Below are 12,405 nucleotides of genomic sequence, written 5' to 3' on the forward strand. Positions count from 1 at the left end.
TACGGTCGCGCCGGGGCCTGCGGGGCGGCGCGGGGAGCGCACGCTCACGCGGCGGCCGGGGCGCTAGAGTGCGACCCGCAGTGGGTAGGAACCGTCCACCCGACGTCGGACGAGCCGAGGCCGATGGGGGCCCTACCAAGGCGGGTCATGAGTGCCAGTCGGTCAGTTGGGTGAGGGGGTACTCGGAGGCCCGCCGGGAGCAGACGGGCGACCGGGGATGGGGGGCGTACGCGGGCGGGCGCCGGGAGAAAACGGCCCGTCCGGGGGCGACTCTCGGCCTGTGTTTAAGGAGCCGGCCGGGCATCACGCTCCTTCCATGGATGGACAACATTCGCAGTTGACACTTTGTGTCATTTTATCCGAGCAGACGGGCGCCGCGAGGCGGACCGTCCGGGGCGACTCTCGGCCTGTGTTTAAGGAGCCGGCCGGGCATCACGCTCCTTCCTTGGATGGACAACATTCGTAGTTGACACTTTGTGTCATTTTATCCGAGCGGGCGGGCGCCGCGAGGCGGACCGTCCGGGGCGACTCTCGGCCTGTGTTTAAGGAGCCGGCCGGGTATCACGCTCCTTCCTTGGATGGACAACATTCGCAGTTGACACTTTGTGTCATTTTATCCGAGCGGACGGGCGCCGCGAGGCGGACCGTCCGGGGCGACTCTCGGCCTGTGTTTAAGGAGCCGGCCGGGCATCACGCTCCTTCCTTGGATGGACAACATTCGCAGTTGACACTTTGTGTCATTTTGTTCGGCCTGTGTTTAAGGAGGCGGCCGTCCTCCACTCGGTCCGTGTTTAAGGAGCAACACTCGCGCTCCGGTTCGGCCTGTGTTTAAGGAGGCGGCCGTCCTCCCCTTGGTCTGTGTTAAGGGCGACACTCGGTCCGTGTTTAAGGAGCCTGGCCCTCGCGCTCCGGTTCGGCCTGTATTTAGGGAGGCGGCCGTCCTCCGCTTGGTCTGTGTTAAGGGCGACACTCGGTCCGTGTTTAAGGAGCCTGGCCCTGACGCTCCTCTCCGGCCTGTGTTTAAGGAGGCGGCCGTCCTCCCCTTGGTCTGTGTTAAGGGCGACACTCGGTCCGTGTTTAAGGAGCCTGGCCCTCGCGCTCCGGTTCGGCCTGTATTTAGGGAGGCGGCCGTCCTCCGCTTGGTCTGTGTTAAGGGCGACACTCGGTCCGTGTTTAAGGAGCCTGGCCCTGACGCTCCTCTCCGGCCTGTGTTTAAGGAGGCGGCCGTCCTCCCCTTGGTCTGTGTTAAGGGCGACACTCGGTCCGTGTTTAAGGAGCGGCCCTCGCGCTCCGGTTCGGCCTGTATTTAGGGAGGCGGCCGTCCTCCGCTTGGTCTGTGTTAAGGGCGACACTCGGTCCGTGTTTAAGGAGCCGGCCCTGACGCTCCTCTTCGGCCTGTGTTTAAGGAGGCGGCCGTCCTCCACTTCCTTCCATGCACCACCACATTCGCAGTTGACACTTTGCCATTTTTTCAGAGAGGTGACACTTAGTCGTTTTTTCGAAAGTTGACACTTAGTCGTTTTTTCGAAAGTTGACACTTTGCCGTTTTTTCAGAGAGGTGACACTTTGTCGTTTTTTCGAAAGTTGACACTTAGCCGTTTTTTCGAAAGTTGACACTTAGCCGTTTTTTCGAAAGTTGACACTTAGTCACTTTTTCGCCACAGTGACACCTCCAGCGCGTGCCACGGCGCTTTTCAGGTCTTCTATCCGACCTTGTGCTGTCGAGGACGGCGTGTCCGACGCCGTGGGGAGACCAGCACCATCTCCTCCATACTCGTAAACGAGGTGCTTTGGAAAACGGGGGGAAAGTCGATGAGTACACTGACTACTGGGACCATTTCATTGTACTCTGGCGCACCTGAAGACCAAAAAAGGTACTGCACCTTAGCCCGGGTACCTCACCCCCTGGTACCTCGAGGAGAACTTAGAAAAATTTCGACAAATTTTTGGTGAGCTCCAGGGAGAGAGGCTGATTTTTCGCTTTTTGAGGCCGACCGCCGAACCGGCGCGGGGCGGACTCACAAGCCCCGCAGAGCCGTGGGCACTTAGTCGTTTTTTCAGAGAGGCGACACTTAGTCGTTTTTTCAGAGGCGACACTTAGTCGTTTTTTCGAAAGTTGACACTTAGCCGTTTTTTCGAAAGTCGACACTTAGCCGTTTTTTTGGAAAGTTGACACTTAGTCGTTTTTTCGAAAGTTGACACTTAGTCGTTTTTTCGCCACAATTGGCTCTGAGCTCCAGGGGGAGAGCCTGGTTTTGCCTTATTTCAGGCCGGCTGGGGAACCGGCGCGGGTCGGATGCACGAGCCCGGTAGAGCCGTGGGCACTTAGAAAATTTTCGCCGATTAAGCTGGGACCTCCAGGCGGAGACCGGCATTCCTCGTCCTCGGGGTTCGACCCAGGAACCGGCGCTGGGCAGACGCCGTAGCCACGCAGAGCCGTGGGCACTTAGAAAATATTCGCCAAGTTGGCTCTGAGCTCCAGGCGGAGAGGCTGGTTTTGCCTTATTTCAGGCCGGCTGGGGAACCGGCGCGGGTCGGATGCACGAGCCCGCAGAGCCGTGGGCACTTTGCCATTTTCTCAGAGTCGACACTTAGTCGTTTTTTCAGAGAGGCGACACTGTCGTTTTTTCGAAAGTTGACACTTTGCCGTTTTTTCAGAGAGGCGACACTTAGCCGTTTTTTTCGAAAGTTGACACTTAGCCGTTTTTTCGAAAGTCGACACTTAGCCGTTTTTTCAGAGATGTGACACTTTGCCGTTTTTTCGAAAGTTGACACTTAGCCGTTTTTTCGAAAGTCGACACTTAGCCGTTTTTTCAGAGATGTGACACTTTGCCGTTTTTTCGAAAGTTGACACTTAGCCGTTTTTTCGAAAGTTGACACTTAGTCGTTTTTTCAGAGATGTGACACTTAGAAACTTTTTGCCAAGTTGGCTGTGAGCTCCAGGAGGAGACCGTTATTTTTCGTCATTCGAGGCCGACTGCGGAACCGGCGCTGAGCGGACGCCAAAGCTCGGCAGGGCCGTGGGCACTTAGAAACTTTTTGCCAAGTTGGCTGTGAGCTCCAGGAGGAGACCGTTATTTTTCGTCATTCGAGGCCGACTGCGGAACCGGCGCTGGGCGGACGCCAAAGCTCGGCAGGGCCGTGGGCACTTAGAAACTTTTTGCCAAGTTGGCTGTGAGCTCCAGGAGGAGACCGTTATTTTTCGTCATTCGAGGCCGACTGCGGAACCGGCGCTGAGCGGACGCCAAAGCTCGGCAGGGCCGTGGGCACTTAGAAACTTTTTGCCAAGTTGGCTGTGAGCTCCAGGAGGAGACCGTTATTTTTCGTCATTCGAGGCCGACTGCGGAACCGGCGCTGGGCGGACGCCAAAGCTCGGCAGGGCCGTGGGCACTTAGAAACTTTTTGCCAAGTTGGCTGTGAGCTCCAGGAGGAGACCGTTATTTTTCGTCATTCGAGGCCGACTGCGGAACCGGCGCTGGGCGGACGCCAAAGCTCAGCAGGGCCGTGGGCACTTAGAAACTTTTTGCCAAGTTGGCTGTGAGCTCCAGGAGGAGACCGTTATTTTTCGTCATTCGAGGCCGACTGCGGAACCGGCGCTGGGCGGACGCCAAAGCTCAGCAGGGCCGTGGGCACTTAGAAACTTTTTGCCAAGTTGGCTGTGAGCTCCAGGAGGAGACCGTTATTTTTCGTCATTCTAGGCCGGCTGCAGAACCGGCGCGGCTCGGATGCACGAGCCCGCAGAGCCGTGGGCACTTTGCCACTTTTTCGCCACAATTGGCTGTGAGCTCCAGGAGGAGACCGTTATTTTTTGTCATTCTAGGCCGGTTGCAGAACCGGCGCGGCTCGGATGCACGAGCCCGCAGAGCCGTGGGCACTTAGAAAATTTTCAGAGAGGCGACACTTTGCCATTTTTTCAGAGAGGTGACACTTAGTCGTTTTTTCGAAAGTTGACACTTAGCCGTTTTTTCGAAAGTTGACACTTAGTCGTTTTTTCGAAAGTTGACACTTAGTCGTTTTTTCGCCACAGTGCCCACCTCCAGCGCGTGCCACGGCGCTTTCCAGGTCTTCTATCCGACCTTGTGCTGTCGAGGACGGCGTGTCCGACGCCGTGGGGAGACCAGCACCATCTCCTCCATACTCGTAAAGGAGGTGCTTTGGAAAACGGGGGGAAAGTCGATGAGTACACTGACTACTGGGACCATTTCATTGTACTCTGGCGCACCTGAAGACCAAAAAAGGTACTGCATCTTAGCCCGGGTACCTCACCCCCTGGTACCTCGAGGAGAACTTAGAAAAATTTCGACAAATTTTTGGTGAGCTCCAGGGAGAGAGGCTGATTTTTCGCTTTTTGAGGCCGACTGCCGAACCGGCGCGGGGCGGACTCACAAGCCCCGCAGAGCCGTGGGCACTTAGTCGTTTTTTCAGAGAGGCGACACTTAGTCGTTTTTTCGAAAGTCGACACTTAGCCGTTTTTTCGAAAGTTGACACTTAGCCGTTTTTTCGAAAGTTGACACTTAGTCGTTTTTTCGCCACAATTGGCTCTGAGCTCCAGGGGGAGAGGCTGGTTTTGCCTTATTTCAGGCCGGCTGGGGAACCGGCGCGGGTCGGATGCACGAGCCCGCAGAGCCGTGGGCACTTTGCCGTTTTTTCAGAGAGGCGACACTTAGTCGTTTTTTCAGAGAGGCGACACTTAGTCGTTTTTTCAGAGAGGCGACACTTAGCCGTTTTTTCAGAGAGGCGACACTTAGTCGTTTTTTCGAAAATTGACACTTAGCCGTTTTTTCGAAAGTTGACACTTAGCCGTTTTTTCGAAAGTCGACACTTAGCCGTTTTTTTCGAAAGTTGACACTTTTCGCCGATTTTGCTGGGACCTCCAGGCGAGGACCGGCGTTTTTCGTCTTCCGGGTCCGACCCGGGAACCAGCACCGAGCGGACACATTCGCTCGCAAGTGCCGTTGGCACTTAGAAAATTTTTCGTTTGTCATGAGCTCCGGGCGGAGACCGGCGTTTTTCGTCTTCCGGGTTCGACCCGGGAACCAGCGCCGAGCGGACACATTCGCTCGCAAGTGCCGTTGGCACTTAGAAGATTTTTCGTTTGTCATGAGCTCCGGGCGGAGACCGGCGTTTTTCGTCTTCCGGGTTCGACCCGGGAACCAGCGCCGAGCGGACACATTCGCTCGCAAGTGCCGTTGGCACTTAGAAAATTTTTCGTTTGTCATGAGCTCCGGGCGGAGACCGGCGTTTTTCGTCTTCCGGGTTCGACCCGGGAACCAGCGCCGAGCGGACACATTCGCTCGCAAGTGCCGTTGGCACTTAGAAAATTTTTCGTTTGTCATGAGCTCCGGGCGGAGACCGGCGTTTTTCGTCTTCCGGGTTCGACCCGGGAACCAGCGCCGAGCGGACACATTCGCTCGCAAGTGCCGTTGGCACTTAGAAAATTTTTCGTTTGCCATGAGCTCCGGGCGGAGACCGGCGTTTTTCGTCTTCCGGGTTCGACCCGGGAACCAGCGCCGAGCGGACACATTCGCTCGCAAGTGCCGTTGGCACTTAGAAAATTTTTCGTTTGCCATGAGCTCCGGGCGGAGACCGGCATTTTTCGTCATTCGAGGCCGACGGGGGAACCAGCCGGAGCGGACACGTTTGCTCGGAAGAGCCGTTGGCACTTAGAAAAAATTCCGTGTCTCGTGAGCTCCAGGGGGGACAGGCTGGTTTTATTCATCCGTAGCCGACATGGGAACCAGCGCGGAGCGGATTGGTGTTGCGCTGGCATATACCTCATCTCTCTCAGGAGTCCCCCCCTTATACGTGCCGATTGTGTTTTGGAAAACGGGGGGTAACTGGATGAGTACACTGACTAGGGGGACCAGTACACTAGCGAGTGGGACCAGTACACTGACTAGTGGGACCAACACACTATGAGCGCCTGGTACCTAAAATGGAAGTATAGAGGCCGAATTTCGGGCAAGATCACGCCGGGTTAGGCTTCCAGGACCTCGGCTAAGCAATTTTAACGGGTCGCCCGGTTCTTTTTTGATCCAGCCCGGTTCTTTTTTTTATCCAGCCTGGTTCTTTTTACACTTCCAGCTGGAGCTCGGGAGCGGCTTTTTGCACAAGATCACGCCGTGTTAGGCTTCCAGGACCTCGGCTAAGCAATTTTAACGGGTCGCCCGGTTCTTTTTTGATCCAGCCCGGTTCTTTTTTTTATCCAGCCTGGTTCTTTTTACACTTCCAGCTGGAGCTCTGGAGCGGCTTTTTGCACAAGATCACGCCGTGTTAGGCTTCCAGGACCTCGGCTAAGCAATTTTAACGGGTCGCCCGGTTCTTTTTTTTATCCAGCCCGGTTCTTTTTTTATCCAGCCCGGTTCTTTTTACACTTCCAGCTGGAGCTCGGGAGCGGCTTTTTGCACAAGATCACGCCGTGTTAGGCTTCCAGGACCTCGGCTAAGCAATTTTAACGGGCCGCCCGGTTCTTTTTTTTATCCAGCCCGGTTCTTTTTTTATCCAGCCTGGTTCTTTTTACACTTCCAGCTGGAGCTCGGGAGCGGCTTTTTGCACAAGATCACGCCGGGTTAGGCTTCCAGGACCTCGGCTAAGCAATTTTACCGGGTCGCCCGGTTCTTTTTTTGAACCAGCCCGGTTCTTTTTACACTTCCAGCTGGAGCTCAGCAGCGGCTATTTGCACAAGATCACGCCGGGTTAGGCTTCCAGGACCTCGGTTAAGCACTTCTAACGGGCCCTGGTCCACCCCTGCCAGCGCAATTCAAAACTTGGCATTAATTTCGACCTAAGAGACGAAGTCTGATTTTTTTCTACCACTTGGGCGGCCTTTTTGCACCCAGAACACCCGCACCGGCACCATAAATTCGAAGGGTGCCGAGTGCGTCGGCGCAGATTCTGCGACGGAGTGACACTTCCCTCTTGTGGACATTCGGCGGTAGGTGAAATGCGCACTCGGTCTTCTCTTTTCTTTTCCTTCCAGTGAAACTTTGGCAACATTCTGCGAGCTGCTGGCTTCCAGAACCTCGGCCAAGCAGGTGGAGGATTTTTTTCCACTTCCAGCTGGAGGTGAGGAGGGACTTTTTGGGCAAGATCACGCCGACTTAGCAAGCAAGGTGGAAGTGCCAGCATGCTCCGTGGCTGGAAGTGTGGATGTGCCAGCACCCTCCGTGCCTGGAGCTATGGAAGTGTGGAGCTCCAGCACCCTCCGTGCCTATGGAAGTGTGGAGCTCCAGCACCCTCCCTGCCTATGGAAGTGTGGAGCTCCAGCACCCTCCCTGCCTATGGAAGTGTGGAGCTCCAGCACCCTCCCTGCCTATGGAAGTGTGGAGCTCCAGCACCCTCCCTGCCTATGGAAGTGTGGAGCTCCAGCACCCTCCCTGCCTATGGAAGTGTGGAGCTCCAGCACCCTCCCTGCCTATGGAAGTGTGGAGCTCCAGCACCCTCCCTGCCTATGGAAGTGTGGAGCTCCAGCACCCTCCCTGCCTATGGAAGTGTGGAGCTCCAGCACCCTCCCTGCCTATGGAAGTGTGGAGCTCCAGCACCCTCCCTGCCTATGGAAGTGTGGAGCTCCAGCACCCTCCCTGCCTATGGAAGTGTGGAGCTCCAGCACCCTCCCTGCCTATGGAAGTGTGGAGCTCCAGCACCCTCCCTGCCTATGGAAGTGTGGAGCTCCAGCACCCTCCCAGCCTATGGAAGTGTGGAGCTCCAGCACCCTCCCTGCCTATGGAAGTGTGGAGCTCCAGCACCCTCCCTGCCTATGGAAGTGTGGAGCTCCAGCACCCTCCCTGCCTATGGAAGTGTGGAGCTCCAGCACCCTCCCTGCCTATGGAAGTGTGGAGCTCCAGCACCCTCCCTGCCTATGGAAGTGTGGAGCTCCAGCACCCTCCCTGCCTATGGAAGTGTGGAGCTCCAGCACCCTCCCTGCCTATGGAAGTGTGGAGCTCCAGCACCCTCCCTGCCTATGGAAGTGTGGAGCTCCAGCACCCTCCCTGCCTATGGAAGTGTGGAGCTCCAGCACCCTCCCTGCCTATGGAAGTGTGGAGCTCCAGCACCCTCCCTGCCTATGGAAGTGTGGAGCTCCAGCACCCTCCCTGCCTATGGAAGTGTGGAGCTCCAGCACCCTCCCTGCCTATGGAAGTGTGGAGCTCCAGCACCCTCCCTGCCTATGGAAGTGTGGAGCTCCAGCACCCTCCCTGCCTATGGAAGTGTGGAGCTCCAGCACCCTCCCTGCCTATGGAAGTGTGGAGCTCCAGCACCCTCCCTGCCTATGGAAGTGTGGAGCTCCAGCACCCTCCCTGCCTATGGAAGTGTGGAGCTCCAGCACCCTCCCAGCCTATGGAAGTGTGGAGCTCCAGCACCCTCCCTGCCTATGGAAGTGTGGAGCTCCAGCACCCTCCCTGCCTATGGAAGTGTGGAGCTCCAGCACCCTCCCTGCCTATGGAAGTGTGGAGCTCCAGCACCCTCCCTGCCTATGGAAGTGTGGAGCTCCAGCACCCTCCCTGCCTATGGAAGTGTGGAGCTCCAGCACCCTCCCTGCCTATGGAAGTGTGGAGCTCCAGCACCCTCCCTGCCTATGGAAGTGTGGAGCTCCAGCACCCTCCCTGCCTATGGAAGTGTGGAGCTCCAGCACCCTCCCTGCCTATGGAAGTGTGGAGCTCCAGCACCCTCCCTGCCTATGGAAGTGTGGAGCTCCAGCACCCTCCCTGCCTATGGAAGTGTGGAGCTCCAGCACCCTCCCTGCCTATGGAAGTGTGGAGCTCCAGCACCCTCCCTGCCTATGGAAGTGTGGAGCTCCAGCACCCTCCCTGCCTATGGAAGTGTGGAGCTCCAGCACCCTCCCTGCCTATGGAAGTGTGGAGCTCCAGCACCCTCCCTGCCTATGGAAGTGTGGAGCTCCAGCACCCTCCCTGCCTATGGAAGTGTGGAGCTCCAGCACCCTCCCTGCCTATGGAAGTGTGGAGCTCCAGCACCCTCCCTGCCTATGGAAGTGTGGAGCTCCAGCACCCTCCCAGCCTATGGAAGTGTGGAGCTCCAGCACCCTCCCTGCCTATGGAAGTGTGGAGCTCCAGCACCCTCCCTGCCTATGGAAGTGTGGAGCTCCAGCACCCTCCCTGCCTATGGAAGTGTGGAGCTCCAGCACCCTCCCTGCCTATGGAAGTGTGGAGCTCCAGCACCCTCCCTGCCTATGGAAGTGTGGAGCTAGAGCACCCTCCCTGCCTATGGAAATGTGGAGCTCCAGCACCCTCCCTGCCTATGGAAGTGTGGAGCTCCAGCACCCTCCCTGCCTATGGAAGTGTGGAGCTCCAGCACCCTCCCTGCCTATGGAAGTGTGGAGCTCCAGCACCCTCCCTGCCTATGGAAGTGTGGAGCTCCAGCACCCTCCCTGCCTATGGAAGTGTGGAGCTCCAGCACCCTCCCTGCCTATGGAAGTGTGGAGCTCCAGCACCCTCCCTGCCTATGGAAGTGTGGAGCTCCAGCACCCTCCCTGCCTATGGAAGTGTGGAGCTCCAGCACCCTCCCAGCCTATGGAAGTGTGGAGCTCCAGCACCCTCCCTGCCTATGGAAGTGTGGAGCTCCAGCACCCTCCCTGCCTATGGAAGTGTGGAGCTCCAGCACCCTCCCTGCCTATGGAAGTGTGGAGCTCCAGCACCCTCCCTGCCTATGGAAGTGTGGAGCTCCAGCACCCTCCCTGCCTATGGAAGTGTGGAGCTCCAGCACCCTCCCTGCCTATGGAAGTGTGGAGCTCCAGCACCCTCCCTGCCTATGGAAGTGTGGAGCTCCAGCACCCTCCCTGCCTATGGAAGTGTGGAGCTCCAGCACCCTCCGTGCCTATGGAAGTGTGGAGCTCCAGCACCCTCCCTGCCTATGGAAGTGTGGAGCTCCAGCACCCTCCGTGCCTGGAGCTATGGAAGTATGGAGCTCCAGCACCCTCCGTGCCTATGGAAGTGTGGAGCTCCAGCACCCTCCGTGCCTGGAGCTATGGAAGTGTGGAGCTCCAGCACCCTCCGTGCCTAGGGAAGTGTGGAGCTCCAGCACCCTCCGTGCCTATGGAAGAGCCACCTCCGCGGGCATGCTGCTCAACCACGCCGGCCCAGAGTTCCAGCCGCTCGGCTACACTCTCTCACAAGCCCCGCCTGGAGCTCCCCAGCCCGCCCCTGGTACCTCAACTACCGAGGCCAGCCGCTCGACCAGGCCGGCCCAGAGTTCCAGCCGCTCGGCTTCACTCTCTCACAAGCCCCGCCTGGAGCTCCCAAGCCCGCCCCTGGTACCTCAACTACCGAGGCCAGCCGCTCGACCACGCCGGCGCAGAGTTCCAGCCGCTCGGATAAGCTCTGCCACTCTCCCGCTAAGCAGCCGACGGTAACGGGGAAATGTCGCCGCCTTGTGGACACGCCCTTGTAAATGAATGGGCTTTCGCACTTAGTGCAATTTTCGCCAGCTCCGTGGCTGCAAGTATGGAGCTATGGAGCCACCAGCCAGGCTGGAGCTCTGGAGCTATGGAAGTATGGAGCTCTGGAGCTATGGAGCTATGGAGCTATGGAGCTATGGAGCTATGGAGCTCTGGGGCTATGGAGCTATGGAGCTATGGAGCTATGGAAGTATGGAGCTATGGAGCTATGGAGCTATGGAAGTATGGAGCTATGGAGCTATGGAGCTATGGAAGTACGGAGCTATGGAGCTATGGAAGTATGGAAGTATGGAAGTATGGAAGTATGGAGCTATGGAGCTATGGAGCTATGGAGCTCTGGAGCTCTGGAGCTATGGAGCTATGGAAGTAGGGAGCTATGGAGCTATGGATGTATGGAGCTATGGAGCCACCAGCCAGCCAGGCTGGAGCTATGGAAGTATGGAGCCATGGAGCTCTGGAGCTATGGAAGTATGGAGCTATGGAGCTATGGAGCTCTGGAGCTATGGAGCTCTGGAGCTATGGAGCTCTGGAGCTATGGAGCTATGGAAGTATGGAGCTATGGAGCTATGGAAGTATGGAGCTATGGAGCTATGGATCTATGGAAGTATGGAGTTATGGAGCTCTGGAGCTATGGAGCTATGGAGCTATGGAGCTATGGAGCTATGGAAGTCTGGAGCTATGGAAGTATGGAGCTATGGAGCTATGGAAGTATGGAGCTCTGGAGCTATGGAGCTATGGAGCCACCAGCCAGCACCCTCCGTGGCTCAACCACGCCGGCCCAGAGTTCCAGCCGCTCGGCTTCACTCTCTCACAAGCCCCGCCTGGAGCTCCCCAGCCCGCCCCTGGTACCTCAACTACCGAGGCCAGCCGCTCGACCAGGCCGGCCGAGAGTTCCAGCCGTTCGGCTTCACTCTCTCACAAGACCCGCCTGGAGCTCCCCGGCCCACCCCTGGTACCTCAACTACCGAGGCCAGCCGCTCGACCACGCCGGCGCAGAGTTCCAGCCGCTCGGATGAGCTCTGCCACTCTCCCGCCGCGCAGCCACCGGTAACGGGGAAATGTCGCCGCCTTGTGGACACGCCGTTGTAAATGAATGGGCTTTCGCACTTAGTGCAATTTTCGCCAACTCTGTGACTGGTGCTATGGAAGTATGGAGCTCTGGTGCTATGGAAGTATGGAGCTATGGAGCTCTGGTGCTATGGAGCTATGGAGCTCTGGTGCTATGGAGCTATGGAGCTCTGGTGCTATGGAAGTATGGAGCTATGGAGCTATGGAAGTATGGAGCTATGGAGCTATGGAAGTCTGGAGCTATGGAAGTATGGAGCTATGGAGCTATGGAAGTATGGAGCTCTGGAGCTATGGAGCCACCAGCCAGCACCCTCCGTGGCTCAACCACGCCGGCCCAGAGTTCCAGCCGCTCGGCTTCACTCTCTCACAAGCCCCGCCTGGAGCTCCCCGGCCCACCCCTGGTACCTCAACTACCGAGGCCAGCCGCTCGACCACGCCGGCGCAGAGTTCCAGCCGCTCGGATAAGCTCTGCCACTCACCCGCCGCGCAGCCACCGGTAACGGGGAAATGTCGCCGCCTTGTGGACACGCCGTTGTAAATGAATGGGCTTTCGCACTTAGTGCAATTTTCGCCAACTCTCTGACTTAGAGCTATGGAAGTATGGAGCTATGGAGCCACCAGCCACCCAGGCTGGAGCTATGGAGCTCTGGAGGTATGGAGCTCTGGTGCTATGGAAGTATGGAGCTCTGGTGCTATGGAAGTATGGAGCTCTGGTGCTATGGAAGTATGGAGCTATGGAAGTATGGAGCTCTGGTGCTATGGAGCTATGGAGCTCTGGTGCTATGGAAGTATGGAGCTATGGAAGTATGGAGCCCTGGTGCTATGGAGCTATGGAGCTCTGGTGCTATGGAGCTATGGAGCTCTGGTGCTATGGAGCTATGGAGCTCTGGTGCTATGGAGCTATGGAGCTCTGGTGCTATGGAAGTATG

This window comes from Syngnathus leptorhynchus, unplaced genomic scaffold, assembly GCF_054491065.1.
Source record: "Syngnathus leptorhynchus isolate UIUO unplaced genomic scaffold, UIUO_Slep HiC_scaffold_45, whole genome shotgun sequence".
Taxonomy (NCBI): Eukaryota; Metazoa; Chordata; class Actinopteri; order Syngnathiformes; family Syngnathidae; genus Syngnathus; species Syngnathus leptorhynchus.